Raw genomic sequence first — 27,270 nt, 5'->3', positions numbered from 1 at the left:
CATAACTAAACCTTCAAAAAGCACATCACTGAAAAACTCGTCCTATTGTCAAGTTCGCTTGTCCAGTTAGGCCTGCCTTTTTTGTTGAAATATACGTTGTACAGCAGGAAGCATCAAAGTAGTCAAGAAATGTTTACTGCACAATCACATTTACACAAAGTCTAAGTTGCACCAGTGAAAAGCCTGCAATATGTAAGTTATTAGCAAACGACAGGCCAGACACCAGAATCATACTCTGCCTTGAACCTGCGAAATCCCAAATGCTGTGTTACTCTGATCACCAAGGTGTGTTGCACACTAAATACATTAAGCTGATAATTTCATGACACAAATTTAACAGCCATTTTTGAATATTTTTACAATGTTCTGAAAGGTTAATTTACGTTTGCGATGCTGCAGTAAGAGTACGAAGCACAACCAGCGCTGCTCATACTACTGTACCAGTTACGACATGTGTGTAGTTCTGACGTTACAAATAAATTCGGGTTGTATACACGTTGTTCATTCCAACATTTCACGACCAAACTGAGCGTTCCAAAAGATTGAACACTCAATCGAAACGCGAAAAAAGCATCCAGATTGCATTTTAATCTAATGCTGTACTCTCGGAATTCACTCGATGTATTATTTTATTTTAATGCTACACGCACGGCAATAATTCAATTTATTGTGCACGTTTTTTAACCGAAAACTATTATGACGAAAAAAACGGCATCTGCCGAAACGAAACAAAAACCAATATCACGCTAAAAGTACACGATGTGAGTGTAACGCATACAAGCTTATATTCGCACACGCACTTATATTCGCACTCTCCAGCTTCCTTTATTTCATTTCATAAAACATTCGCCTAGCAAAACAGGACAGAACACAAACACTTCACCAAACACAGGGCTAGAAATTGCGCTAGAATTGATTCTGTTTACAAATGCAGCAGCCAGGTACAAAGGTACCTTATTATGTCAGCTATCAAGGTCCGTAAGTTCGTTTGTAATACATAGTCCTCGATCAGATGCTTTTCCGAATGCTGAAAGAATAAATGAAAGTTCTACGTTATGTAAAAATAATCGATAATTTGTTTCAAAGCAAATTTTACCATTCACCGAAAGGCTGGGGCCCCGCGATGAAGGGGCCCTTTGATTGCCTCCGATGAGAAATGTGGTTCCACTTGAACAACAGAAATTTTTTGTTCAACAGCCTACTTTTCAAGAAAGCTGGGACCTATTACTTTATTTATTCACCGACGCTTCAGAGAGGCTAGCGTTTGAGCGCACTGTCACTTTGGCGAAGGCGTACACTAACCGGGCATCGTTTCCTCCGTCACGTAGTGGTACCGTGGTAGATGAGCGACCAGCAGAAGCACTTCACCTGGCGTTGACGACAAAGAGCCGAGAGCAAAACCTAACTGGTTTACTACATGGCCGGAGATGAACAGCGACGACACAAGACCAGCACCCTTCCGGGAGAGCCACATTGACTCGAGAAGAGCAACACTCCTTACGAGGAGTCTTAAGCGGTCTGGCATTGGCCCCTGAAAGTAACGGACTTATGCACAGGAACGTAAACGGTTTCGCCGCCTTCGCAGTGTTTTACACACGGCTAGAGCAGAGGACAGACGCAAAAGAACATTCTTTCCCGGGTTCATGAGAGCCGGTGGACATTAAGTCTAAGATCTATGAAAAGGGGGTTAGGAGGTCTCGTCGAGCGGAGTCTTATCCAGGTTCGAGTCTTTACACACCTTCGCTTGGTCCGGATTCCCCAACTGCCCTGGGCTGTTGGGAAATCCGGAGCAACACTCCGGACTTGCAGCACCAAACTTGCATCACTCCGCACGAGGTAGCAGCGTGCTGAATCACAACAGCGCATATGATACATACTTGAAATGACCTTTTTTACTTCGTGTGCTCTTTCGTTAAGCTAGAGGTTTCCTCCAGGTTCTCCGCTGTTCGGGTTTTAATACACAAATGAATGACACTGATTTAGGAGGTGGACCAGGGAAAGTCTTTTTATTCCGTCCGAAATAGATGGGTGTGACAGCAAAATATCAGTGTCGCTGTGTCATCCGAGCAGGCACAAAAAGAGCACAGAACGAAAATAGAGGGGAGAGATCGCGTGAACCGAGCTGTCTTAGAGAGGAGAAAGGACTAGCCTTCACGCGTGCTCCTGTCTAGGGTACTGTCCGCTGCCGCTTTTCACACCCCTCAGAAGCGGTGTAACTTGTCGACTCTACGTTGTTATACAGGCGGCTTTTGTAGGAGTGGCCTGAGGGCCATGAGGTCGCCCTCACGTTCGAGGTTCTGTTTGGCGTATCTGCGCTGCTTGTCAACGTTGATTCATACTATGAAACGCGACGTACGGCTGCGGTAGAGCCGATTAGACGTCTAAGGAACGTGGAATGTGTTCGAAGGAGACAGTGCATCGAAACTGCTGATAAACGGTGGGAGCCACATGCGCACGCATGCATAACGAACCACCAATCGTGCTGAGTCTAATTTCTGTTCCTGTAATATTGTCATAAACGCAATTTACAACGCGTCGTGAGTAAATTGGCAAGTTCACTGGAAGCATTCGTCGACCAAAATTTGCCTTTCCATTACTCATATCCTCATTTCGTGCCGGCAGTATAACCAAGCATTGAAAGGGATTGCAGATTAGATTCGGAGACAAGTGTCAGGCGGTAACTCTGATGGCAATTAAATAGGTTTAACATGTGTATATCCTAGGTATCACAAGCGAGATGAAAAGCCCACACTGAGATTTCACAGCCGGTGCACAATCCGATGTGCACTCGACAAGTGGCGACAAAGCTGCCATTAAAATCTTGCCTCATCACGTGGTACCCTAGCCGAGGGGCTTTCAGCGAGCGCAGCTGCGCCGTCTCTCCGCAGCGGATCACGTGGCGGGGGGTCACAGTTCCGGAACTTGTTCTTTGGCGGTTCCAAATAATTTCGACACTCCGACAAATAATTTCGGTGAACGACACTCCGAGACCTGGTTTAGTAGAGCTTTCCGAAAGAATCACGCTGGGTACTGCTGTTTTCAAAACTGACACAAAAAGACTAACAACAGTAAATATTGGGGTGCTTTTACTCTAAAATATTACTCCCACCGTATACAAACGGGTTTCCCTACTAACGGCTTTCTGGCGTCGGCATGTAGTACTGAACCCCGCCCAATGGGTTGACAGGGGTGCCTTTAAGTGGAGGACATAACCGCGGAGAAACCTGGCACAGCGACTTCGTGCTGCGTGCACCGTGACAAGCGGGGCTGCTACCTCACATTCTCAACCAGGGCTGTCAAGGCAATCTTGAGATGTAACTCATAGCAGTGCCAACCTGACATTTTAGAAAATATTTCGCGAAAACTCTCAAAGTTCTGTTTAGGAAAAACAAGACAGGGTCCACCAGCAGCTTTCCTCGTGAGCTTTGCATTGCAGTTCCTTCTCGAGTGTTCTCCCAATCGCAAGAAATGCACCAAAACTCGGAAACACTGACACAGTGGCAAATTTCATAACGGTACAAGGGAAACAAGCCTGCAGTATATATGCCTCACAATACAAGCCACAAGGCGAACACTTAATCCAGAAGAATAAAAATATATTTTCACAAGAATTTCTCGAATGGACGAACAACTAAATTGCGGTACAGTGCTGTAATGAAGTGATTTCACCAGTGCTGCAAAAAAATCAACACACATGCCTAGTCACTAACAAATACGCAGTTGGAAAAAATGCCCAGGAATGCGCCTTTTCGGAGCAACCCTCGGTTTTATCTGATTACCTGATGAACTCATCGGATAACCTCTTGAAGACTGGATGGACACTAAGGCTTTCCACTTCTTTGCTTGCTCCAAACTGCACAGAAGCCAAAGTCAACCACATTTTTTCTTGTTCATCCTGCATGAAGCTTCTACATAATCACTGACAAATTAATATTTTGGAGATTCAATTTTATAATAACAAAGCAAGTTTCATGAACAATCTGCAGTAATAGTGTCGGTTTTTTACAGCCAGAGCCAACTTTTCAGCCGGTTCATGAGCCATGACGAGTACAAGGGAACATGGCTGCCCGGTACATGAAGGAACGCTCGCTGAAGCTCAGGCTACCCTAGACAGTGGCACCAGTTTTCCCTCTAGTGTATATTAGTATGAAACTCAATGACAACGGTTAATTGAGAATCGCGAAAATGAACGCTTCTAGATTAGACACTACACGCATCGATCACCAAGAATGAGAGCAATAGCGTATTATCTCACAAACGATGTATCGAAATACATTTATATCGATCGTAGATACTTTGTTCCTTTGTCTTTTTACGAATTTGGTCATGTTTGATGCATGAGATTTCAGATTTCATATGTAATAGGTAACCTTCGCCTGTCCTGCAGAAAACTTGTCTCACATGTTCATACTGTTCTCGTCCTGTATGAACGAAAATTCCCCGCATTTTCCCGAGGGGAAGAATGTGAAAGTGCGAATGCACGAGTTGAATTTGCGCGGTTCGGTAATGTTCGCGAAAGAGAGATCACACACACACACACACACACAACTACAAAAAAGAAAGATGCATTTATTCACAGACACCTATTTGTGTTGTCGTTGTACTTGATTGCTAGAGCGGATCTCAGCTTTGAAATTTCGTGTCAGTACTCCTTTAAGCAGGTGCATTAGCCCTTCTCACGCCCGATTCTTGGCCAATCCCCCACGTGGGTATGTGTCATGTCAGCGGCCAGGCAGCGCGCGCCCATCTCCCCCCGTTGCCAAGGAAGACGAAGAGATTCCTGGCCAATCCCCCACGTGGGTATGTGCTATGTCAGCGGCCAGGCCGCGCGCGCCCATCTCCACGTGCGCGGACATCGCCGGTGGACGCAGGTTCAGGGTCGCTTAAGAAGTGCATTGCACTTAAAACCACGTTTGAATTTTGTGTATTTTAAACGATGTATTGCCCCTCCTGCAAAAATCCCAAATGGGATTGGCAGTATGTTCAGATAAATAAATAAAATAGCTAAATAAATAAATTACTTAGTGCACAAAAAATCGTCGCATGGGTTGGTACTTCGTTTGAGATGCTGGTCTTTTAACGTTTGATGATGGATTGGGCGCACTTTCACTAACGGTTTCACGCACTTTTGACGCAGTTTTGACATCATAAAGCTATCGTGCTTCTGGACATTCGTTGTTTCTTGAGTCAAGATAAACACATGAACGGAAATGCTTTCCATTCTTCTGCGAAAACCCAGGCCAAGAAAAGCAGGAAAGACGCATGTCTAGCCTCCTTTTTTCGTCCTTGCCTTCGATGCTGTTTTCCTTGTTCTGCTGTTCCTGCCGTCATGCCGACATCTTTCCCTCGCATTTTCAGGTGACCGTTATTAGGTTGCTTTAAGCATTCCACATTAGCAAATGCACCATCGAACCGTACGTTTAGTTTTTATGCGCAGACAGAGGTTGTGAACAGGCGTTTTCAAAATGGACTGGCCATGGTTGACCTCAACTTCGATGATTATCTGGGGGTATGCGACGAGCGACACCGGCTCTTCAACGCCATCGACAACGTCATCGCCGCCTCGTGAATAAAGAAGGCGCCCGCGCCCAACTGTCGCAAACGGTGGTATGCTTGCAAAAGACGCCAGTAAAAATCTCACCTGGGAAACTGCAAAATTGGTATCCTTATGATTTCAATTATATACAGGTGAACAAGGAAGGCGGCACGTCTATGAAGTCAGCGTGGTAGTGTAAAATATCATCGCCCATTCTTTTCTAGTTGTATCCTCTTGGCTCGGTAGGCCTGGACTAGGCTGGCTGGCTGTTAGTAGAAAACTGTGGACCACAGTAGCGATCCGGTAAAACTACACGTAGGTTGCTTCACCGCTTACGGACATTAATTTGTGTTAGTGTTAGTGCGCAAATACAGCGACAACAGCGTTCGGAATAAGCATGCGCTGGTAACGCCCAAAGAGGTTGCTATTGTATTAATGACCTCTTAAAACGCCTTGTCGTGCCTCTATCGAACTGGTTCGACACCATATAAATTTGATAAATGTACATCACGGCAACAACAAAAGAGAGAAACCTTCATGCGTGCAGAAATCCTGGGAGTACTGTGATCACAGTATCACTTTAGTAACCTCGTTACTTTGTCCGCCTGACAGTAAACCCAGTAAACACTCATCGTCATCATCATCATCTTCTTCTTCATTTTCTTATATTTCTTGTTCTTCTTCTCCTTCTTATCCTCCTCCTCGTTCTTCTTCTTCTTCTTTCTTCTTCTTCTTCTTCTTCTTCTTCTTCTTCTTCTTCTTCTTCTTCTTCTTCCTCTTTTTCTTCTTCTTCAACATTGCGGTAATCATCAGCCTGGTTATGCCCACTTTTAAAGGACGGCGGCGTCTTCCAAAGATCTCCTGCCACGTCTATCGAGTGCTGGCTCAGTCCACCCTTTCCCCTCAAATGTGCCAAATCTGGTCTTTGGCCGGCTGCTATTGCGTTTACGGTCTAGCCCCTCCGTTAAACTGATGGTCCACATGTTGTTCCTCATGCACATGACAGGACCTGCCCATGTCCATTGTTTTTGCTTGGTTTTAGGTGTAATGTCAACAACTGTCACACAAAGAGTACATTGTAGGAACATATGCGCCGAACAATTCATTGTTTCTTGTTTTTTAATTCAAAACGAGAAAGCCATTAAATGGACAAGGGTTTTCTTAAAACTTTACTTCCCAGCTATTTTTACTGAGCTCAAGCCAACGCGCTTTTTAAGCACCTCATTCGGAAAGAATAGTTCGTGTGTTTTGTTTCACCTAGTGCGCAAAGATTCCACCGTTCGGCTGCACCCCCCTGTATCGGATTATCTAGGAGTAGCTTCAAGTATTATTTAGCGCTAAATCAGCAGTCCTTACTACAATGTATTGATACCTCCTACGGCGCTAAGAATGAGGGCGTATAACGATTCACTGCATTTCGACACCCGCTGTCCACAATTCAAGATGTTTTCCTTTCAAGTAAGTCTCTAGAGAGCCAAGTCGTTCATATACCCATCACGCGAGAGGTCAATATTGGGAGGTAGGCGTGGCGATGCTGTTCAACGCGCCCTCCAGAGCTCGGAGGGCAGGCAACGCCTTCCCCCGCAACGCAAGGGCTCGCAGCACATGAAGTTGGATGGGCAGTTGTCGGTGCCGTCGACATTCATATGGCACGCGTCAGGCTTCGGGAAGAGCGGGTACCACCCAGTCGTCTGAACGTCTGGCAGCGTCGCCCATACGCTGCGAGAAATGTATCGAGTATACAATGCACGAATGAGACCGCGATCGGGACGATAAAGAAGAGCCTATTTAAAATGAAAACTGTTGAAACGTGACAGAAAAAAACAAAAAAAATGAACCATTCTAATCTGCGAAGGTGGATCTGCAGCGAATCTCTTGAGCACATGACAGCGAGGTGGCGCAGAATATTGGTGAAAGTTATCAGCAAATTTTATTCCTCTCGATTGTAAACCGGGGTAATGCGTAAGAGTTTTTCGTCTGCAACGCGATACGTACAGGTGCCGTCATAAGTAATTGGAGCACGGGAGCTGTGGCCGAACTGTATCGGAGCGCCATGTAGCTGCACCGGCGGTAAATGAAAGGGCGAGAACACGCATGCGCGCCTGCCGACAGCGATAACCCATCTATACCTCTCAAACCCTTTTTTTAACCTGGCTTCAAGCATTGTTCGCAGCATACTGGTCTCGGCGATGGCGCTGATAGCGTACACACGTAAAAATATTTGAACGAAAAACTCGCTACAAATTCCTGTGACAGCGCCGCTTCTCCGACAGCTGGAAGTGCGCCTGAGACGCTGCCAGAATCGTTTCTGCTATCAGCGCCGTCGCCGAGAGCACTATGCTGCGAGCAATGCTCGAAGCCAAATTTAAAAAGTGGTTTGAGAGGTATAGATGGGCTATCGCCGTCGGCATTCGCGCATGCGTGTTCTAGTCCTTTCATTTACCGCCGATGCAGCTACACGGCGCTCCGATACAGTTCGGCCACAGCTCCCGTGCTTCCAATTACTTATGACTGCACCTGTACGTGCAACTGTAGGCATACATTTTTTTCCGAGGGTAAACGCGGTTAAACCAATGTATCCGAACAAATACTCGGTTTCTGGGCAGCGAACGCGTGCGCAATTCCAACACAAGACAAAACATAGACGCTCCTCTACACAAACACCGGTGCGTACGCGACGTGTACTTTCACGCAGCCAGCACCGGCATGTGTCCGTTTCTAGTAGCAATCGCCCTTACACTTGCCCCCTACTCCTCTGTATGTGTACCCTTCCCCGCTCAAAAACGAGCGATTACAAGCTTTCCTTGCGCACGTCACCGGCGCCACGAATTTGTTCAGTCGGTGGCTGAGGCATGGTCATTAGCGCTTCCGCCGGCACCACAATACACTACGAAGCACTTTGAAGACGTTGGCCGAGCTTGATAGTCAGAGCGACGCTATAAGGCGTTTCCTGGGTTTGTACTTGGGTCAGTAAGCTTCGCCTGAAACCTGAGCGTTTCTACAGCGGCAAGTTGATCACGGAATTTTAAGAAGATAATATCTTGGGTTGTGCCAGAATTCGAAACCTCAATTATTTCACAAATAGTATTTGACATCCCATTTCGGGTGCAGCGCAGTTTTATTGTTCGAAGCGTTCGCAGTTTTGGCATGTTATGAAGTTACAAATAGGATACCAGTAAAAGTTCGCTCTACCGTAAGACTTGCAAACTTTCAAGCTTCACCGCAAACCATATCTTTAGGTTGGCTTTTTCCATAGCGCCTAAGTTAAGCAAACATGCGTAAACCACTAAAGGGACAGCTGCACTCAAATTTTCGACGTTTACAAAGTAATGTCACCAAATAGTACCCACAAATAGAGCGCGAAAGCCAAAATACTGTGTTTCAAGCATGAACGCGTGCAATGGAAACGGCTCGCGGCACTGGTGTTTTCGGAACCGAAACTGAATAGAAATGGCGGCTATTACCGGCGGCCGGACGTGACGTACGTGATGAAACGGAAGCGGCCCCACCCTAGCCAGCGACACTTCATAGTCACTTTTAAATGCGCGTCGTATTGTCGCGTTTCGCACTGTTATTTCCACAGAAGAAGTTCCACTAACGTTTGACCAGGATAATGTGGTTAGCCGCAATTCCTACATCGCATTGCTGTCAAGCGAGATGAAGTAAACCATTCAACAGTTATTTTTCTATGAGAATAACTGCCGGAGTAGCAATCCTTGGCATTGCGAGTAAAAAAGCGGGCCCTGATTTACAAAGGTACTTGACCGAACGATATCGAAATGCGCCTTTGGTTAGCCGACGCTTCGAATGTATCATCGCTCTCTTTGAAAGGAAAAAACTGCACGCGCGCGGAGTTCTATCACTTTTTTTACAATACATTATGTGCAAACAGCTTTGTGAATATCGGCGCAGTATTTTTACCCTTCGGCACATCGAGAATCGAATTATAAAGGTGGCCTGAAACTATAGGCAGCTTCAATAGCTTAATGATGAAATAAAACACAAGAAAAGTTACCTATCTGCCGCTGTTTTCTCCTTTCAGCGGAGACATATGCTGTTGAAGACATTTTACTTTCAAGTAGACAAAACGTAACCCTCTACAAAAGTAAATACTTCACTTGGGAATTGAAAAAAAATATGTTTATTGTTCAGGAGAGAAGTATTTTCGTTAGCATTCACACTTCTGGAAAACGATGGCCCGTAGTATTTTGGATGTTTTTTTTTTTACCGTGAGCAATATTTATTTTTGTTCACTTAGCGAGTGAGGCAAAAGTCGCACAAATGTTTATACCCGCGTGTACAACAAGTCTAGTGAGGTATTCAAACTTATAGGAAAGTCTAAGGGATGAAGCTAGCGTTATGGCAGCCCAACAATAGCAAATATTGGACGCGGAAGTGCAAGTGATAAAGAAATTACAAGTGATCATTTCTTTTCTGTGATAGATGCAATAGAAACGACAAATGTAAGGGAAGTGTGCGTGTCCGCAATTTTTTTTTTTTGGGGGGGGGGGGGGGGGGTAGTAGTTATGTTTTCCATTAAAAAACGTTTTGCGAACTCCGGAATGTTCGGAAGTGCGTGAATACTGTCTAGACTTCCAACTTCACTGCAATAAAAAAATAGTGGCCGATATTGCTACCTATGCGGTTAGTTTTAAACGTGTGATGGCGACGGCGGTACAGCGCGGTGGGGTATTAGAGAAATCCCTGGCGAACGCATCCCTGCGTCCGGCGGAGCGCCGTGCAAGTCGCTGGAGTAGAGCGAGCTCCACGGGACAAGTTCCCCTACCTTGCTTCAGTGACTCACCGCGAGGTGCAAATATCGTCAGCTAGGAGTTACTTTGAATTACGGTACCTAGTTTTCTCTGTGCTTCTCTGTGCTTCTCTGTGCTAGTTTTATCTGTCCTGACTGCCTAAATTGTCTTTCATTTGCTGTACCTACGTTTTAAATGCTCTATACAAACAAAAGCAAAGGTATTCGTATTGAATTCGTAGTCCCTAATTTGGTATTCTCGCACATTTAGTGATGCAGTGTTTCCCTCTACGGTACATCGGCGGAGACGCAGCGCGCACCGCTAGTATTTTTTTACGCAGTATTAAAAACAAAAAACTAGAAACGCAAAAAAACTGCGACATGCTGTTTGGTAATTTTGCCGCGCTGAGCTTGTAGTCCCGGTCACGCGTCTTACATAAACAATTCGGTGGAACAAAACAGAACGTACTCTTTCTCATTCGCTATTCCTTGGCTCGCCTGGCACGGCGTCTGAAGAGCTAAAATGTTAGTGTTGGACGTACAGAAGCTATACCTGGGCTGTGAGGCGCAGATTACTGGAGGGCTAATTAATTTTGACCCCCTGGGTATTGTTGACGAGCGCCGAAATCTCGACACGCAGGCGTTTTAGATTTTCAAATCCATCTGAAAAACGGCCGCCGTGATTGGGATCGAACACGCGTCCTAGGACTCGGCAGCACCATGGAACAGCAGCTCAGACACCGTGGTTAGCACGAAAAGAGCTGTTCCGCCCGCTTGGCGCAAACGGCAGCTGCCGTGTGACCACCGGCAACAGGCAATTGAAAACATTTCGAAGCAATCGTGGCTCGAACCAGTCACCACATTTCCGAGGTTGTGCGCCGCTGCAAGTTGCTGCTTCAAGTTTGGCGTTTCTCTCTGCGTGGCGTTGTTTCGCGTGTTGTTGTGCAGTGGCGCTCAACGCGAAATGTTTCATGTCTCAGCCACGATTCTTCGGTGATTAGCGCAATTAATTTTTGGAAAATAAGATCTACACGAATCCTGATCCTAAATCTTCCGCCTGTTGGCAAGGGGGTGATCGCGATTGACCTTCTTGTCGAGTCGTTTACAGGCGGGCGAACAGGAACTTTTCTTTCACGTCTTGAGGCGACATAAGTTTCCAGGGCGCTATTTGAACAACCAAAGTTAATGTCCCTGCAGCCTGGTGACTATGCTCCTGCTACCCATACGGTGATGATGCTTCCAGGCGTGATGTTTCCCTTGCGAATTATACAGCGAAGCCACGAAGCCAAAATGCAACATTGTTCAATTTAAAGCAACCAGCTTTTGTTACTCCCAAAGCTGCACCCCAGCCACGAAGCAATCTATTTTAACCTAAAAAAGAAATCAATATTTAAATACTTTAAAAATTACCCCCAGAGGCAGGTAATTTTGGCAAGGGTGACCTAATGTGGACCAGATTAAGCAGTTTCTAGCACTGTTTAACCGCAATGTGCATTCGAGTTATATGACCAAACAAAACTGTAGGCCTCACTACAATTTCCAGGTTATGTTTTCTTGCGGAGACAGGTCAGGGACCGCGAATGTCACAAACAAGATACAGCGACGTTGCCATAAAATGACTGGGGAGCCGTCAATGAAAAGTAAGTTTTGTTCAATATCTAAACGCTTCACTTTAAGTTTTGTATAAAGTTCACATCATTGTTATCGGTGAAAAGCTGTCTTTTAAATAACTCGCACTTCTTTTTTTTTCTTCCATGACCCCTAACTGTTCATCTGCGAGACCGCAGAGGAAGTAACGTTGACAGTTTACATCGCGTCCTGGAAACGTGTTCAGGTTACACATACTCAGCGTTACCCCTTGCGTGTACTGTACTGACTCACGATTTATTTTTCGCGGGGTAGCCGGCGATAGCAGCAGCGGGAGAGCAATCAAAGGGAAAGCGAAACGCAGCATTCTTGAGCTCACTTCACACGAACAGTGAACAGAGCTCACGCCTGCCAAATAAAAACGAAAGTATTCATTTCAAGGGTAACTCTCGCAAAGAAAGCAAGAGTCGAATACGAGCTGTGCACACACCCTGAAAAAAGTCTATTTTTCTTTCGGTGTACAAACTCACCCTGCAGACACTATGTGTCGGAAGATAGATGCCTGATGTTAAGAAACATAAAGTTCGTAAGTCATATAATGAATTTAGTACTAGTAAGGCGAATTTTATGAGTAGTATTCGTACATTTAGTAATTTATTCTCTACATTAGCACTGTAATTAGCTCTGCAAGTTTCACGGTCATTTGAATGGTTGTACAGAGATATGGTGAAAAGGTACAACTATCCTTGTTCGAAGAGGAAGTAATTCTGCAGAAAAGGAAAAACAAAGGTCTAATTTAGCTGGTTTTGCGTCCTCACAGAAGCTACACATGGGAACTACACAGATGCGCGCAATGAAGAAGGGTTTCTGAAAAATCTCGACCACATGATAATCCTTACGAGTGCCGAAACCTCGACACAAGAGTTTTTCGTTTTTCGCCTCCATCATAAGCAAAAGGGGAAGGCTAAAATAACCATAATTGTTCTAACATGTTTGGGAATAACAAAAATTCCGGTGTTTAGGGGGGTTAGCCCAATGCTTGCCTACGTTTTTCCTTACGAAGCTAACCGTAGTGCGATACGGTCAAGCATAAAAAATACACTAATACTGCCTGTAAACATGCATTGATTTAGAAGGCCAATCACAACAATCGCAAAGCAATATGTCCCTATTTGACCGTATGAAGAAGACATGTGTATGCTATATGCCCACCGACGTCCGGTGTTTCTCGATGGCCTAGTACTGCTATTCGATATAAGACCGTAACAAAGAAGAGGCATCGTAACTGCACTGCCTACTGGTCTTTTTCATTGCGATTACCAGATTTCATCCCTATTTTTCATGCAGAATTTCTTGCCCTACTCCTTGCAATTGTGAAACTTGATTCGGCGACTTCTTCCGCGGTGTTACTTACCGACTCCCTGTCAGTGTGCATGGCTCTCTCCTCAGAAACTTTACGTCCTATTCTCAAAACATTTTATTCCTGCGTCCCCCTTCACGTGCGGGCGATTCGGCTCGTTTGGCTTCTCAGCCACTGTGGGTTAACCGTCAACAAAACCGCTGACATATTAGCTAACACAGCTTTGGCTTTACCGTCGTAGAGGTTTTTCCCCCGTTTTCTTGCGTGTTGTTGGCACTTTATCGCCAATACCTGTTGAATCAAGATGCCTCCGATCACGATCTCAACAACTCCTCTGAACTTCAGAGGAGGTGTTCTGAACACCTCCTCTGAATTTCAGGTACCGCTGGAAGAAATTATCTGCCAAACTCGCTTGTGCGAAGTATCGCTGACTTCTTTTCGCTGTGGTGTGCCTCCACTTAATCGGCATCTGCGTAGGGCAAATCTGAAAACCTCCCCCTTGGGCCACTTTTGCCAAGAAGTTGAATCGGAAGAACATTTCTGTCTTTTTTGCCGCCGATTTTCTAACCATTGGAGGAGGCTGCTAGAGATTCCCCTGCTATGTCTTGGAGTGCCTTTGACTGTGCCGGTGCTTTTTTCGTTTGGGGGGACTAGGCTGGGTCGGTGCCGTAGGGACGTGTGCAACACCATCCACTCCTTCATTTCGGAGACAGCTCGTCTGCAATGTTAAAAATATTCCGATTAGCCTGACTTTTGCCTAGTTTTCCAACTCTTCTCTATGTTGTTTTTTGTGTTTATTTTCTCTCTCTCTCTTTTAGAACTTAGACCGAATTCGTCCTTCTGTTCCATTATTTGGCATCGCATAATGGATTACAATGGAAACATACCTGTTCTTCGCCAATCCCCCCAAGTAGGTATGCGCCTTTTTCGGTCCCGCACCACCACCTATTTGCGCTGTGGTCCCCACGTAAACAGGGCGTTATTTTGTGGGCTCGGCCCCGAATTAACATTCCTTATCGACCATTATCCACAAACATCCTCGGGTCGGCTGGTGTGAACTGTCGACTTTGTGATGATTCGGAAACAATTGAGCACCGTTTCATTGACTGCAAGGATGCTATGTTGTTTTGAGATGCGCTTCAAGAGACACTCCAAAAGTACGTTCAATTAACACCTCTCAATGTGCGGTACCTTCAAACTCGCTGCAATGATGCCCATTATGACCTGCTTTTTTTTATGGCACTAGAAAAAAATTGCACGTTAGACAGGAGCGCTGAGCCAATGCCACCATTGAAGCACACTTTAGACAAATAATAATTTAGCTAAAAAGTTACTAAATTTCCGATGTGATTGGTACGCTGTTTTCCACAGGTACAATATTTTGCGCCTTTGCACTGTTTTGCACCAATGTCGGCGGCCGAGCCACCGCTGAGCAACCGCAGCGATGGCTCAGAGGTACAGCACTCGCCTTCTTTGCTTAAAGTACAGGGCTAGAATCGGCGTACTGTCGCGCACGTAACAATATCTTTAATGGGTACATGTGTCCCTGTTCGAGTGAGGACCGTTCAAAGGGGAATTCACGCCCGGACAGCTGCGTTTTCCATCGAGAGGGGCCCCGGACCTTCTTGCCTATGGGTACGTCTGGCGGGGCCCAACGGCCTTCTTTCCGTGTTATCGCATTGCTGGGGTGAGTCAGGGGGCATGTGCAGCCACAGGCGGTTACCCTGTTTCGCTGCCACCGTGGCTGTGGAAGTCACCATATGCATTCAAGCGCCGTGCACCTACCGGTTAATTAGGTACAAGCGACTCCCCGTCCAGACACTCGGCCCTTGTGCGGGTCTACAACGCTTGGGAAGCTCACTCGGCTTGTACGGGAAATAATAGGACGACTCGAAACTGCAACTTTTCTTACCATTCGTCCCAAAACGAAGGCCGAGGGGTAAAAGACTCGTTTTGTAAGCCCGAGGTACCAGGTTCGAATCCTGCACCGGTGGATAGCCACCGGTTTCTTTAAAGGATACAGGCTCCGTTGGAGTCTCTGGACGCCTTGGACGCGGGAATAGATGCTTGGACACTGACCACAAGCAGCCACGAAAGGCCATGTAGGCGATTCCTCGATTCTCTTCGGGCAACGTCTGGGACCGCTGGGGGCACTTGTACCAGTTCAAACGCTACAAGCGCACCCGGTCTCGGCGCAATACCACTGCAGCAGACATTGTAGGTTCCTCCCTAGCCGCTGGTCACCTACCAGAATAAAAATAGGTACACACCCCCCTAGGGGGGATCCTGTGTACTAGCAACCGTAACACCACGCTGGTTTTAAACCATGAGGTGCGAATATGTGGAAGGCACTTCGGTACCTGTGGGCACCAACCAGTAAAAATTAGTACAAGCCCTCCGTCTCTCCCCCTCCCCCCCACCTGTTCTGGGAATCTGGTCGGTGGGAAGTTACCCGACCTTATTGGGAGTGCACATGTTATCTATTTACGGCATATTTTTCATTGCACATTTAATTATTCATGGCATATTTGTGCATATTATTCAAAATTTTGGGTAATTTGTTGCCTTTTAAGTCAATTTGCCCTCTTGGTTTGTACTTTCAATGAGTTGGTACTTTATGTCGATTTCAGCTGCTTTTCTTGATCTTTTCCTGGTTAGGTGGCTTTCGGATCGGACTTCTTTCTCAAGTTTAGTGGTTCTGCACCCTATAGGTCGGTTTCAACTGTCCTGTAGATATCTGAGGGAAGGCTACCTTTGGTAACCCCATGCGAATGATTGCTTTTTATGATTTAGTTCTTCAACTGTGACTGTTTTCTCCATTTAGGTTGCTTCTCCCGTACAATGGCTAGCGTAGGAAGCCCTTTATTTGCTTCATATAGGTAGGTCTCTGCCGTGGAACGTCAGGTCTAAATGCTAGCAGTACGTTCACCCTCCTAGTGCTTGGTGTCCAAGCCATTTATTTATTTATTTATTTATTTATTTATTTGTTTGTTTGTTTGTTTGTTTGTTTGTTTGTTTGTTTGTTTGTTTGTTTGTTTGTTTGTTTGTTTGTTTGTTTGTTTGTTTGTTTGTTTGTTTGTTTGTTTGTTTGTTTGTTTGTTTATTGGCGCCCGCTTTTGAATGCGGTGCAGGGGCAGCATCCCCAGTAGCTTCTTGGGCTGCAGCTGCTTACGTTCCTCTTATAAGAAAGCTAATTAATACATCTCTGCAGGTATGTGCTCCTTTAGAGGGGCCCTGCAACACGATTATAAAGGCTTCTCAGCCCTAAACGCTTTCATACCGTACTCAACAAACACATGAGCACTTAAAATAGGTGATCACGAAGTACCTCAGGTAAAAATTACTGGTCCACTGTCATCAGATAACTCATAATCTTGCTCAAAAGATTTCTCCTTGTTTAGAGATCCTGGCGTTATTCGACCGCCGGAATTTTTCCCTCCAGTAATGCAGGAGCAATTGGTCAGCTGCCTTCCGGTTGCAGTAATGAACGCATTCAGACGCCACTTTAATCAGAAAGCCAAAAAGGCAAAGCAGAAATGGAGGCGGATCTCCGGCAACGAGGAAGTTTCGCAGTGCCGTTCCATGCTGGCGATAACTATTTACAATGCCTGCAGACGCAATGGAAATAGGTTAAGCGTTTCTTGGAAGTGTTGCAAAGTCCTTTTAAGGGTTGCACATTCCTAGAGCACAGGAAAAAGGCATTGATTAGGTTGACGTATTCCTGCAATGGCACGAGCAGAACATAAGGTGTTCGAAAGACAGAAGCGGCATAGTAATGCTTCTTAGACATAACTCAGACTTTATTTAGCTTTTTTGGAGAGAACAACAGTGTTTCGTAGAGGCCATGATCGCGTAATTGTAAGTACCGTCTAATCAGGATCACGACGATCTGTCGTCATCGTCGACTGTTCCATTTCGGTGACTGAAAATTTCAAACGTGACACCCACACGACAAAGTCGTTGATGAAGAAGAACCCGCCCCTATAGCTTAAACCGAACCTCCCATTCGGTTTTCCTGCTAGCCATCGGAGTGGTCACGTTTCCTTTCTTTCATCCTCACTCTACTTTACATTCTAAAAAAATATTTTCTTTTCTTCATTTTCTTTTCCAGTTTGGGAATTAAAATACCATACGTAACATTCTGATTTGGTACACAGCTCCTTGCCATTTCCCGCGGGGGTATGTGTCGTGTTCTCAGGTTACCAACCAACAAAGCAACTAACCTCCCAGCAAAGACCACGAGCCAACAACATCGAAGGCACCATCATCGCCATCACTGCCCGTCCCTCCGACGGGAAACCTACGTTTGCAAGCCGCGAGCCACACGCCCCCGCCATGTCTTCTTGCCAGACGCCAGCTTCGGAACCATCGGCCCCGGCCATTAACCCTCAGGCATTCAAGCGGTCTCTCGAAACCTACGTTGACCGCGTCCAGGACGACGACTCCCGGCTCCGGTGGCGCAAGCTGAGCTGCCTCTGCGCCACCGTCATCGCGGCGTTGTTCGTCGGGCTGCTCGTCTACGGGTCCATCAAGATCCTGACCACCGAAGTGTCCATCCAGGAGCCCACCATCGTCCACGAGCCCAACACAAGTGCGTAGTTGTCGATGTGGCGCCTGTGTTCGAGGGCGGGCGTAATGGTCTAGTGCCGCATCATGGCGGCGATGAGAGCCGTCTTTCTTGATTTTGCCCAAACGATCGAAGCACTTCTGCTCACGGACTAGCCAGAGTCACTGTTAAGCTATACTACTGATTCTGGCTAGTCAGTGAGCGGAATCGCTTTGGTCGGTTGAGGAAAACAAATAAAAACTGCGCACTTGCAGATGCGGTACGACTACAACGAGGCTGCCCATTCTACATGGGAGCAATCTGTTTGCATTTTACCCAACCGGCAAAACCGCATCCGTGCACTGACTAGCCAGAATCCGGATGCGGGTTTGCCGGTTCGGTAAAAAAAAAATACTGCTCCTATCGCCGCCATCATACGACACTATTTGGACTGTTACCTAAATAACGGTCTCATGACGATCATAAAGAAGCAGTGAAGACAAAATACAAACTTCTTCTATTTGAAATGACCAGCTTTCCACAAACCATTCACAAACCACAAACCATTCAGGCATACAAAAACTATGGCTTATCAAATAGGTAGTTAAACAGGCTGCTAGTGACAACGGCCGTAGCTTCAAGAATCTTTAAAAAGGCATAGGACTACTTTCAATTGTATATATTTTGCACCAATAATGCCTGTAAGTTTGCACTCGGTGCTAGTCCGAACTCAGACCTCTTTTTTCTCTTTTTCTATGTAGGCACAACCCCTCCGGTGCAACCACCACAACCAACTGCAGAAGAGCCTCCTACATCGATCACCCAAGTGACCAACGTGGACAATGTTCCTGACACCGAAGACAAGAACAACGGCTTGCCAGAAAGTTCCTGGTACTTAGGGAGCTTTTGTGACACCGAGCACTGCTCTAGACACGTGGCCCTATTCCAAGCCCGGCTGGATCCCCTTCACAGCCCCTGTAGGAACCTGTACGACCACGTTTGCTCGCGATGGGAAAGCGAGCACCAAGAGGTTGCTTCCCTGGAAAGGCCTAGCGGAAGCTACTCGCTGGACGACGCCGTCCTGGACGACTGGCGCGACAGGCTGACGCGTCTCCTGCTGAGCCAAAACTGTCCCTACCCCGCAGTGTGCAGCTTTTTCCATGACTGCGTCCACGGAAACCTCACTCGCAAAGCCGAGCTGGAAGCCGTCATGTCTTTCCTGAACCAGGGGCGTCCATCGGAGGACGCCATTGCCACTGCCGTCGTCCAAATGGCTCGGATCGGCGTTTCTCCCTTCTTCGAGGTTCGCGTGACCGTCCACCCACTGGCGAGAGCGCGCATCGACCTCCTTCAACCCGTAACGGAAAGATATTCTTCCCAGGACACCATTATGGTTCACACCGACGACCGAGCCTCAGCTTTCAGGGACCGGTTATTTGCTGAAAGCAAGTGGCGAGAAAGCCTAGAAGACGACAGTAAAGAGCGCTCCGCCAAGGCGTTTTTCGCGGCCATGGAGTTTCAGATGTGTCTTGAAGTTAAGCAAGCGCTCGGCCACAGAGCCGTGAACTGTTCGTTCTCTGACGAGCCTCAACTGTGGCCTCCCTGGGACTACGAGTGGTACAGGACGGTCGGCATGTCGGTGTTGGCCCGTGAAGCGAAGCGGCGTTTATCTGCGGCCTGGATGAGCGTCGCTGACTGGCACGTTGCTGAAAGTTCGTCACGTCAAGATACAAGACACTCGAAGGCTTGCCTGGCGCTGATGGGTCGGTATGATCCTTACCTTCTCTCGTACGTTAGCGGTTCTCCCGAATTCCCCAGGAGCTTAACAGAGAACGCGAACGGTATTCTGCTGGCCCTCCAGAACATGGTCGTACGGAAGATCGCCAACGATACGAACTTCTCGATGTTGCTGGGGTTTCCTCGCGCCCTTCGGAACCGTGCGGCGTTGTCCCGCTACCAGGCCGACCTCTACGGCCGTCCGTCTGACAATCGCAGGTTGCTCGGGCTCCTGAGGAACTCCACGTGGAAGCGCTGGATAGGCAAGCTCAGCGAACGACAGGATGCATTCGCACCATCGCCGTTTAGTACGAATCCCTGGACGGGGACTTACATCGTGCCTCTCACGCTGTTTAACGCCACCGCCCTGAGCGATCCTTGGTTAACTCGCCTTTCGTTGGCGAGAACAGTCTCCCTCATCCTGAGGACCATCTCCACGACGTCGGAGCTAGCCGGAAGGCTGAACAAGAGTCGCTTGGCACTGTGCACGCCATTTCCGGCACCGTCAAGAGACCAAGCTTCACTGCTGGCCTCTGCGGACCACGGAGCCATCGGCCAACTCAGCGGTGACTTGAATGAGTTGGCGACTTTTCACGCAGCCTTCCATTTCTACCGACGCTACGTCGGTCTTGCGCATGCTATCAATGGGACGAATTTAAACAGCGACCTACTGTTTCTTTTCTACTACGTGTATAATAAGTGCGAGGCATTGGCGGTGGGACTTGGGGGCCAAAAGGACGCCTCGAAGCGCTTGCGACAAGACAAGGTCAGCACGCTGGCGAAATTCTTCGCTAGCATCCGCTACCCAATGTGCGAAGTGCCCGAGCAGTTTCTGGATTGTGACGTTGAAAGCGAAAATTTACTTTCGCCAATTGTATAATCTTTTTTTCCATTAATATGCACCATAAAACGAAGTGCGGAGCCCTGCGTATAGCACCGTTTGTTATATTTTCCGTGACTACGATAGATATGTTGCCAGTTGCAGGGTAAAATGCGCGCCTTCAGGATACGTATTGGAAGGCAAGACCGCCCAGAGACATTCCTTTTGCTGTGTATGTACCACTAAGCAATGTTTATTATCTGTCTCAACATGCTAATATTGTTGTTCGTGTACTACGAATTAGTGTTGCTAGTGGATCCAAAACACCGCCTGTTGTTTTGCGATTAGCCATTTATTTGTAAACTGGTACAGCCTCCTGTTTTTCAATAAACAACTGTTTGAACGGGTGGCGTTTTACGGCCAGAACAGCAGATGGGGTTTTGTGCTGCGGCATATCCATAGGGGGTTCGCACCCTCAGAAATACCTTCATAAATATTATGCATGCACTGCGCGCCCCATTCGGGTCATGCCTCAAGGTTTCCGCCTGTATTCAGCCTCCCTTGCCATCAAGTAGGCGATCCGAAGCGAAATCTCGAACACATTACCGAAATGATATGGGCAGGTCACTGAGAACGGATCAACCCCATCGCGCAAATACAGCATCAACTGTTCGCGGCAAATACTCCACCTCCTTTGCAAGATATAGCGCATGTTACGGCACACGTGCTTTTCAACGTGGTTACACATGAGTCGGAACTTGCTCGCGACACCACTACTGCGTCGCGAATCCTTCAAGTCATGGTTTGCAGGTGGCCTTATATTTCGCGGTGGGAATCGGTGCTTCGTGGACATACTCGCGCACATTGTTGTACGGAACGGCGTTCCAAGGAACGGCGTTCCTCGAACTAGTTCCTTTTTGGAGGAACGGAGGAACGCCACCGTTCCATTAAGGGTCGGCGGAACTGTAACGGTTCCTCGTTAGATTTTAGGGGCGAAGCTCCTTAGGGCATGGGTTTGTCCATCCTCGACGTATGTATGTAGCCACCTCTAGTTTAGTTCTTGGATTGTTTACTAGATGGCGTGGCTACCTCTAGTTTATTTCTTGGATTGTTTACTAGATGGCGGGGAGCGTTGTAATAAAATCCTTTCGCTGTTGGCGCGCGGTCGGAGTCGCCCGATGGATAAGGCTGCAGATGTGCGAGCCCGCGAGGCAGAAGCGCTCCGTGAAGCTGCGCGACGCCGCCGCCAAGATCCTGCCGTACGAGAGCGGGAGGCCGAAGCGTGTCGTCTGGCTGCGCGACGACGCCGCCAAGATCCCAGCGTTCGAGAACGAGAGGCCCAAGCGTCACGGCAACGGCGCGAGGACCCTGCCGTACGCGAAGCGGCACGGCTGCGGCGCGAAGAGGACCTCCAAAATGTCAGAGAACGGGAAGCGGCGAGAAAGCGCGCGTATCGGCAGGCAGACCCCGATGCAGTGAGAGCTCGTGAGGCGGCTGCAAAACGCATCAGGCGAGCTCAGCCCCAAGGTGCCGACGCGCGGTTTAAGCGAGACTTTCTAGACGTTACGTTCGGACACAGATGTAGTGGGCGAACTTTCACTGAAGAGTCACGGTTTTACCGATGATTTCCCCTCAGGAGCTTCGCCCACTCATCATCATTCACCCCGTGGATATGCTGTGAATTTTTTTGAAGGAACGGCAGGAACGGCATTCCTTCTGCAAACGTTACATAGCTAGGAATTGGCTGTTTTTGATGCCAAAGCTCGAGTACAAAAATCCACGAGTCGCTACTGTGTATCTATTCCTATAAGTTGGCCAATTTGCCCCCCCTTCAGTGGAACGTGCTTCCTCGAAGGTCAAAGGCAGAAGAATAACAAAACAGCGGGCCGCCGCTTGTGCTTGCTTTCATGCCGGTTGAGCTTACTCGGCACTCGACGGTTGAATAGCGCAGCCGTGAGCATTCTTTTCACCTTTTAGAGTTTGTCTGGGGACGCCAGGATGCGCGTCTGGCCGATAGAATTGTTCAATGTCTGAGAAAGGTTTCTAAGTTTCAGAGGCGCTGCAGGTACGTTGTGAAGCCACCGTATATCGTCGGGGGTAATAACCAAATTAGTGCACGTGAGCCGTGGGTGCGCTGTTGTCGAGGGAGTTTCTCTCGCTGCAAGGTCGTTCGAAGGGTAACCGGGATGGCTGGGTCACCGGGTCACCGGGAATTATTCGGGATTGTAGGTTTGGACCCCACAAAGGAAAGCGCGAGCTTGTTCTCGTCAGTTGCTTAATCCTACGGTTTAAGCTATTATGAACCCCAGAGTGTTCTACACGAGGTCCCGGGATCGATTCCCGGCCACGTCGGCCGCTTTTCTGATGGAGGCGAAAAGCAAAAACGCCCGTGTGTATGAGATTTCCGCGCGCGTTAAAGATCCCCAGGAGGTCAAAATGAATCCGGAGCCCTACACTACGGCGCGCCTCATCGCCTGCGTTGCATCGGCGCATTGACAAGGCGACCAACGACATAAAGACAGAGTTCGCTGCGCTGACCGAGCCATCAAGCGCCTATTTGGCCATCTCCTCCGAGCCCGAGGATTTTTTTTTTTAGAGGAGGGGGGGGGGGGGGGGGGGGCTGGCCGGAGGCAGCAAACCCTTCCAGCCGAGGCACCGGATGAGCTGTCGCCGTACCTGCTGGTACAGCCAGGATCAATTTGAAGGTTATCACAGGAGCACCGACCGAGCAAGACGACAGCGCCGTTCCGTGGCACTTTTTTTTCATTGGAAGAGGAGATTATGCTGCCCTCCCTCACCCCTCGCCTGTTGCATAGAATTCGCTCACACCCTCTGAAAAGGCCGACTGCCACAGTTTTTTAAAGCAAAGCTTTTTACCTCTATCCCCCAAGGGTTCTTTCGCGACCGTCGGTGTCACCAGAAAACTCCAGAGAACAAATAAAAGATATTACTGGCACCACCGGGAATCGAACCTAGAACCAATAGACTAACAAAGCGAGAGCCCGTTGTCTTACCAATTAGCTACGAGCCCACGCGAAGACGGGGAAGACAGGTGGTGTACTCACCAAGCACATCTACGGGTTTACCCCCTGCGTTATCGCTGAATGCTACGTGAAAGCGTCAAGCGACCACTCAATCCCGTCTAGCGGCCCTGTGCGCACTTTGCTTATGTGCTAAGAGTTACAAAAATTAAAGGAAGCTCACACCAATACATGGCATCTCACTTCTAGTACGCCAATGTGCGAAAGCCTGGGGCCTCCAGTGTTCCCGTAAAAAATAACAGCTGCTTGTCGTCCGCCCTCACGCCAAATCAAGGAATACATTCAAATACTCCTTGATGGCCAGGCCATCACTCCAAGCCCCAGCATCAAGATCCTGGGCCCATATCTCGAGGCTAACACCAAGAGTGACGTCTCCTTGCAGCGCCCCAAAAACAGCATTAATCAGATCATACACATGATCAGGCGAGTTGCAACCAAGAAGCGAGGTCTAAAGAAATCCGGTACCTTTCGATTAATTGAAGCTTTTGTCCTTTCGAGAGTCACTTACATCACCCCCCTGTCTTCTTCTCGACAAGGAAGACATAGAGATGCTTTATATAATGATTAGAAAGGCAGTCGAGCAGGCCATTCCCAAACCACTCTCCAAACGGTTCTATTCAGCTCACGTAAACACCCCCTCACGCTTCAGTGGAGGGCAACAAATACGCCCACCCAACAAGCCTGCGCTTTTACCTCCCGTGCTATGAAGCTGCACGAGGACAGTCATCCGCTTGTCACGTTCAGGGAGATAACCCAACATTGGTCTTCTCGTGAGTGCGTCCACACAGAGGCTGCTTAGCACGGGGCTCCACAACATGATGGAAGAGCTGATAGAAGGCCATCTTCCTAACCAAAGGTCCGACTCAGAACTGCGGTGGGTAACCGCATGCTTCACTAAATTGGCTGGGCAGCCCAGAATGTCCCTCCGCTTGACGTACTCCAAGACTCTTGGCGACTAAAACTCAAGATGCTCCCTTTGCTTAGAAATATGAACCCCTCACATGACCAGGGTCATCAAAAAGCACGGGCTCAAGCGCTAAACACCACCCTCGGTGGGGATCATGCAGTTATCTACACAGACGCCTCCATACATCGAGGGCAGCAATACGCCATCATCGTGGCTACCTCCAGAACCAACCTCCTTGCGTGTACCTCGCTTAGGACCCAAGAAATGACGGCAGCAGAAGAGGCAGCCATCACCTTGGCTCTCACTCAACCAGGGGTTCGGAGGTATACGCAGATTCCAAGCAAGCCTACTGGAATTACCAGTCGGGCTGAGTGTCCTCACCTGCACTGCGCGTGCTCAAAACCACTCCCCAAACGGTTCCATTCAGCTCATCTGGACATCCCCTCACGCTTCAATGGAGGGCAACAAATACGCCCACCCAACAAGCCTGCGCTTTAACCTCCCCTGCTATGGAGCTGCACGAGGACAGTCACCCGCTTGTCACGTTCAGGGAGATAACCCAGCATTATCGCCTTCTGAGACAGACCGTACCTTCGCCTTACCCTGACCTTTCCAGAGAACAGCAAACTACCCTATGGCTCATACAATCCGAGCTCCTTCCCACAGCCTACGCGTCTTCACTTAATGCATCCGAATCGCTACGACGCTGAATGTAAATTTTGCTCAGAAGTAGTAACACTCCGCCCCGTAATCGGGGTGTGCGACTTTAGCCCTGAGCACCCTCCTCTGTTTCCGTCAACTACGCAACAAGAGCAATGGGAGATGCTGCTGTCCAGGCCCTCTCTACCTACCCAGCTTCAGCGGGTGGACAGAACACAGGCCGCGCGGACTGCATATGGGCCCCACAGAAGAAGGAATCACTCCCCAAGGCTGCACTCTGGGCCGTTCAGAAATCTGAACAGAAGTATTTCTTCCGCTTCGTTTTCCTCCTTCTCTGCTGCAAATCTCGTCGCCTTTGTCCGCGGCGCAGAGACAGAGAAGTCAGATCGTCTAACACCGGGTTCAAGCATACTTTACTTTTATAAAAAAAATTTTCCACTATTGTGCTACACCAATACAACTCAACCAAACACCGTTCATGCATCATGCATTCATTTAACCTTACCAAGAATACCTCTTTGAATTAATAAATGGTGTGGTTAAGTGCATTTCACTGCTCTCTGGTCTTACTATGTATAGAGCGATGTGAGTGAATTTAAGTGACGTCGCAAGGGTAATCGTTATGGGTGTCATTTACAGCTTTGCTTTCCAACCACATTCACAGGGTGGATTGGCGCGATTTTTTTTTATTCATTCCTTTTTGGGTGACGTATCCGCGTTCCGTTCCTTGGCAATTTGATAACAACGACGATAGCTCGACATCGCGGCATCGCGGAAGTAAATTGCAAGTTTCTTTATACTACAATGCCGCGGTATGCCGACATAGTTACCCTGAGATGGCAGCGTATCAGTGTGTAGTATATCGATGAGGGGAGAAAAGAATAAAGAAAAAAAGAAACGAGCGTGGTATTTATCGTTTCTGTCGGCAGTGCGCGTGCTGCATGGAACACACAAGGGACAAGCAAACCAAGCGTAATCTCTCTTTGGCTGATGCTAAAAAGTGCCACGCAAAGGCGCTGTCGTCGCGGTCGGTCGGCGCTCTTGCGATATACGCCTCGAGCTTTGCGATCGCTGCGCCGCCTGCCGCCGCTTCTCCGCGGAGTTAACGGGATTAACGCTGCGCGACCCATAGGGACTCATGCAGTGGTTTGGTTCTCTTTCGCTTCTTTTTGCCCTTCCAAGTGCTAAAAAACTTGTTATGGTGATGTCTGTAAGTAAACAGTACGGTTAGGTCACTTCAAATGCCGCTGCGTCTTGGTAGGGTGCTCGAACACCAACAATAGCTATCCGGGAACGCGGCTCTGCGTCCTTCGCGGCCGCTGTTACGGTTGTCGGCGACGGCAGCAGCACACCACCGCTGTCACCTCCGAATGCATCCGGCACAAGTGAATTTTATTGTCGCCTCGCTTAAACCTGATACTGGCACAATGAGAGGTGTGTTTTGTTTTGTAGCGCGGACAACGAATGCGGCCTCATTACGAATATATGCGCCGTAGAAAAATATATATATCGGGGATGCGATTACCCAATACCTGTTAACTCGTGCCTTTTATAAGAATATAAGCCACGCGAAAATGTTAAGTATATTCCAAGCCTCTGCGTCGTGAAAGATGTGCACTCACGCCTTATAGCAAGATCCAAGAAAAGTGAATTAACCACTGAAACATCAATGGTCTGCATACCCGGAAGATACAAAATACCTCGTACAGAAATGAAAAAAAAAACTCAGTGCAGCTTCTGAAATGCTAAAGACGTTCGTATAAACTTCACCCGGATAGTACTTACGAGACCAACTAGTGTGCGAAATGCACAGCTATTTTGCAAGACCTGGGGAGGGGCAGGGGGACGCTTACGTATTGTTGTGTACGATTGCGGAGTGAAATAAAAAAAACGTTGTAGTAATCACACACGCAAGCTACTCGTTCACGTCACTCTAGTTTTTAGACTTCAACTAACAGCTGATCCCTCGGCGAACGCATTTTTTGAGGTAGACAAGTTCAAAACTGATAAAAGGTGTCGTTAGAAGAGTGGGATATCTGGTAAGGCCTGATTTCCGTTTGTGCTAGATTCTGCAGGCTCCCCGCGTCATATGACTATGCTTCGAAGAAACGTTTACTCGCGAATGGGCATTACTGTACAAGCCCTTCTCCGGCCTGCTCGCGGAGGATATATGTAACATATTTGAATGTTTGCGGGCGCTGAGCTCACGACAAGACGCCCCAGCATTATTTTTTGTTGTCGTGCGCTGATCCCGGATATAATTTTGGATTATCCATCGTACTTGATT

The 27,270-nt window shown here is 47.8% G+C and overlaps 1 pseudogene; it reads right to left on the bottom strand.

Moving 5' to 3' along the window:
• LOC144148298 (microtubule-associated serine/threonine-protein kinase 3-like) overlaps window positions 1-27,270 on the bottom strand; it is a 226,731-nt pseudogene that overhangs the window by 96,849 nt on the left and 102,612 nt on the right.

The sequence above is a fragment of the Haemaphysalis longicornis genome, unplaced genomic scaffold (genome assembly GCF_048455015.1).
Source record: "Haemaphysalis longicornis isolate Haplotype H1 unplaced genomic scaffold, Haemaphysalis longicornis Haplotype H1 scaffold_8, whole genome shotgun sequence".
Lineage (NCBI taxonomy): Eukaryota > Metazoa > Arthropoda > Arachnida > Ixodida > Ixodidae > Haemaphysalis > Haemaphysalis longicornis.
This window is presented reverse-complemented; position numbering and strand designations above follow the sequence as displayed.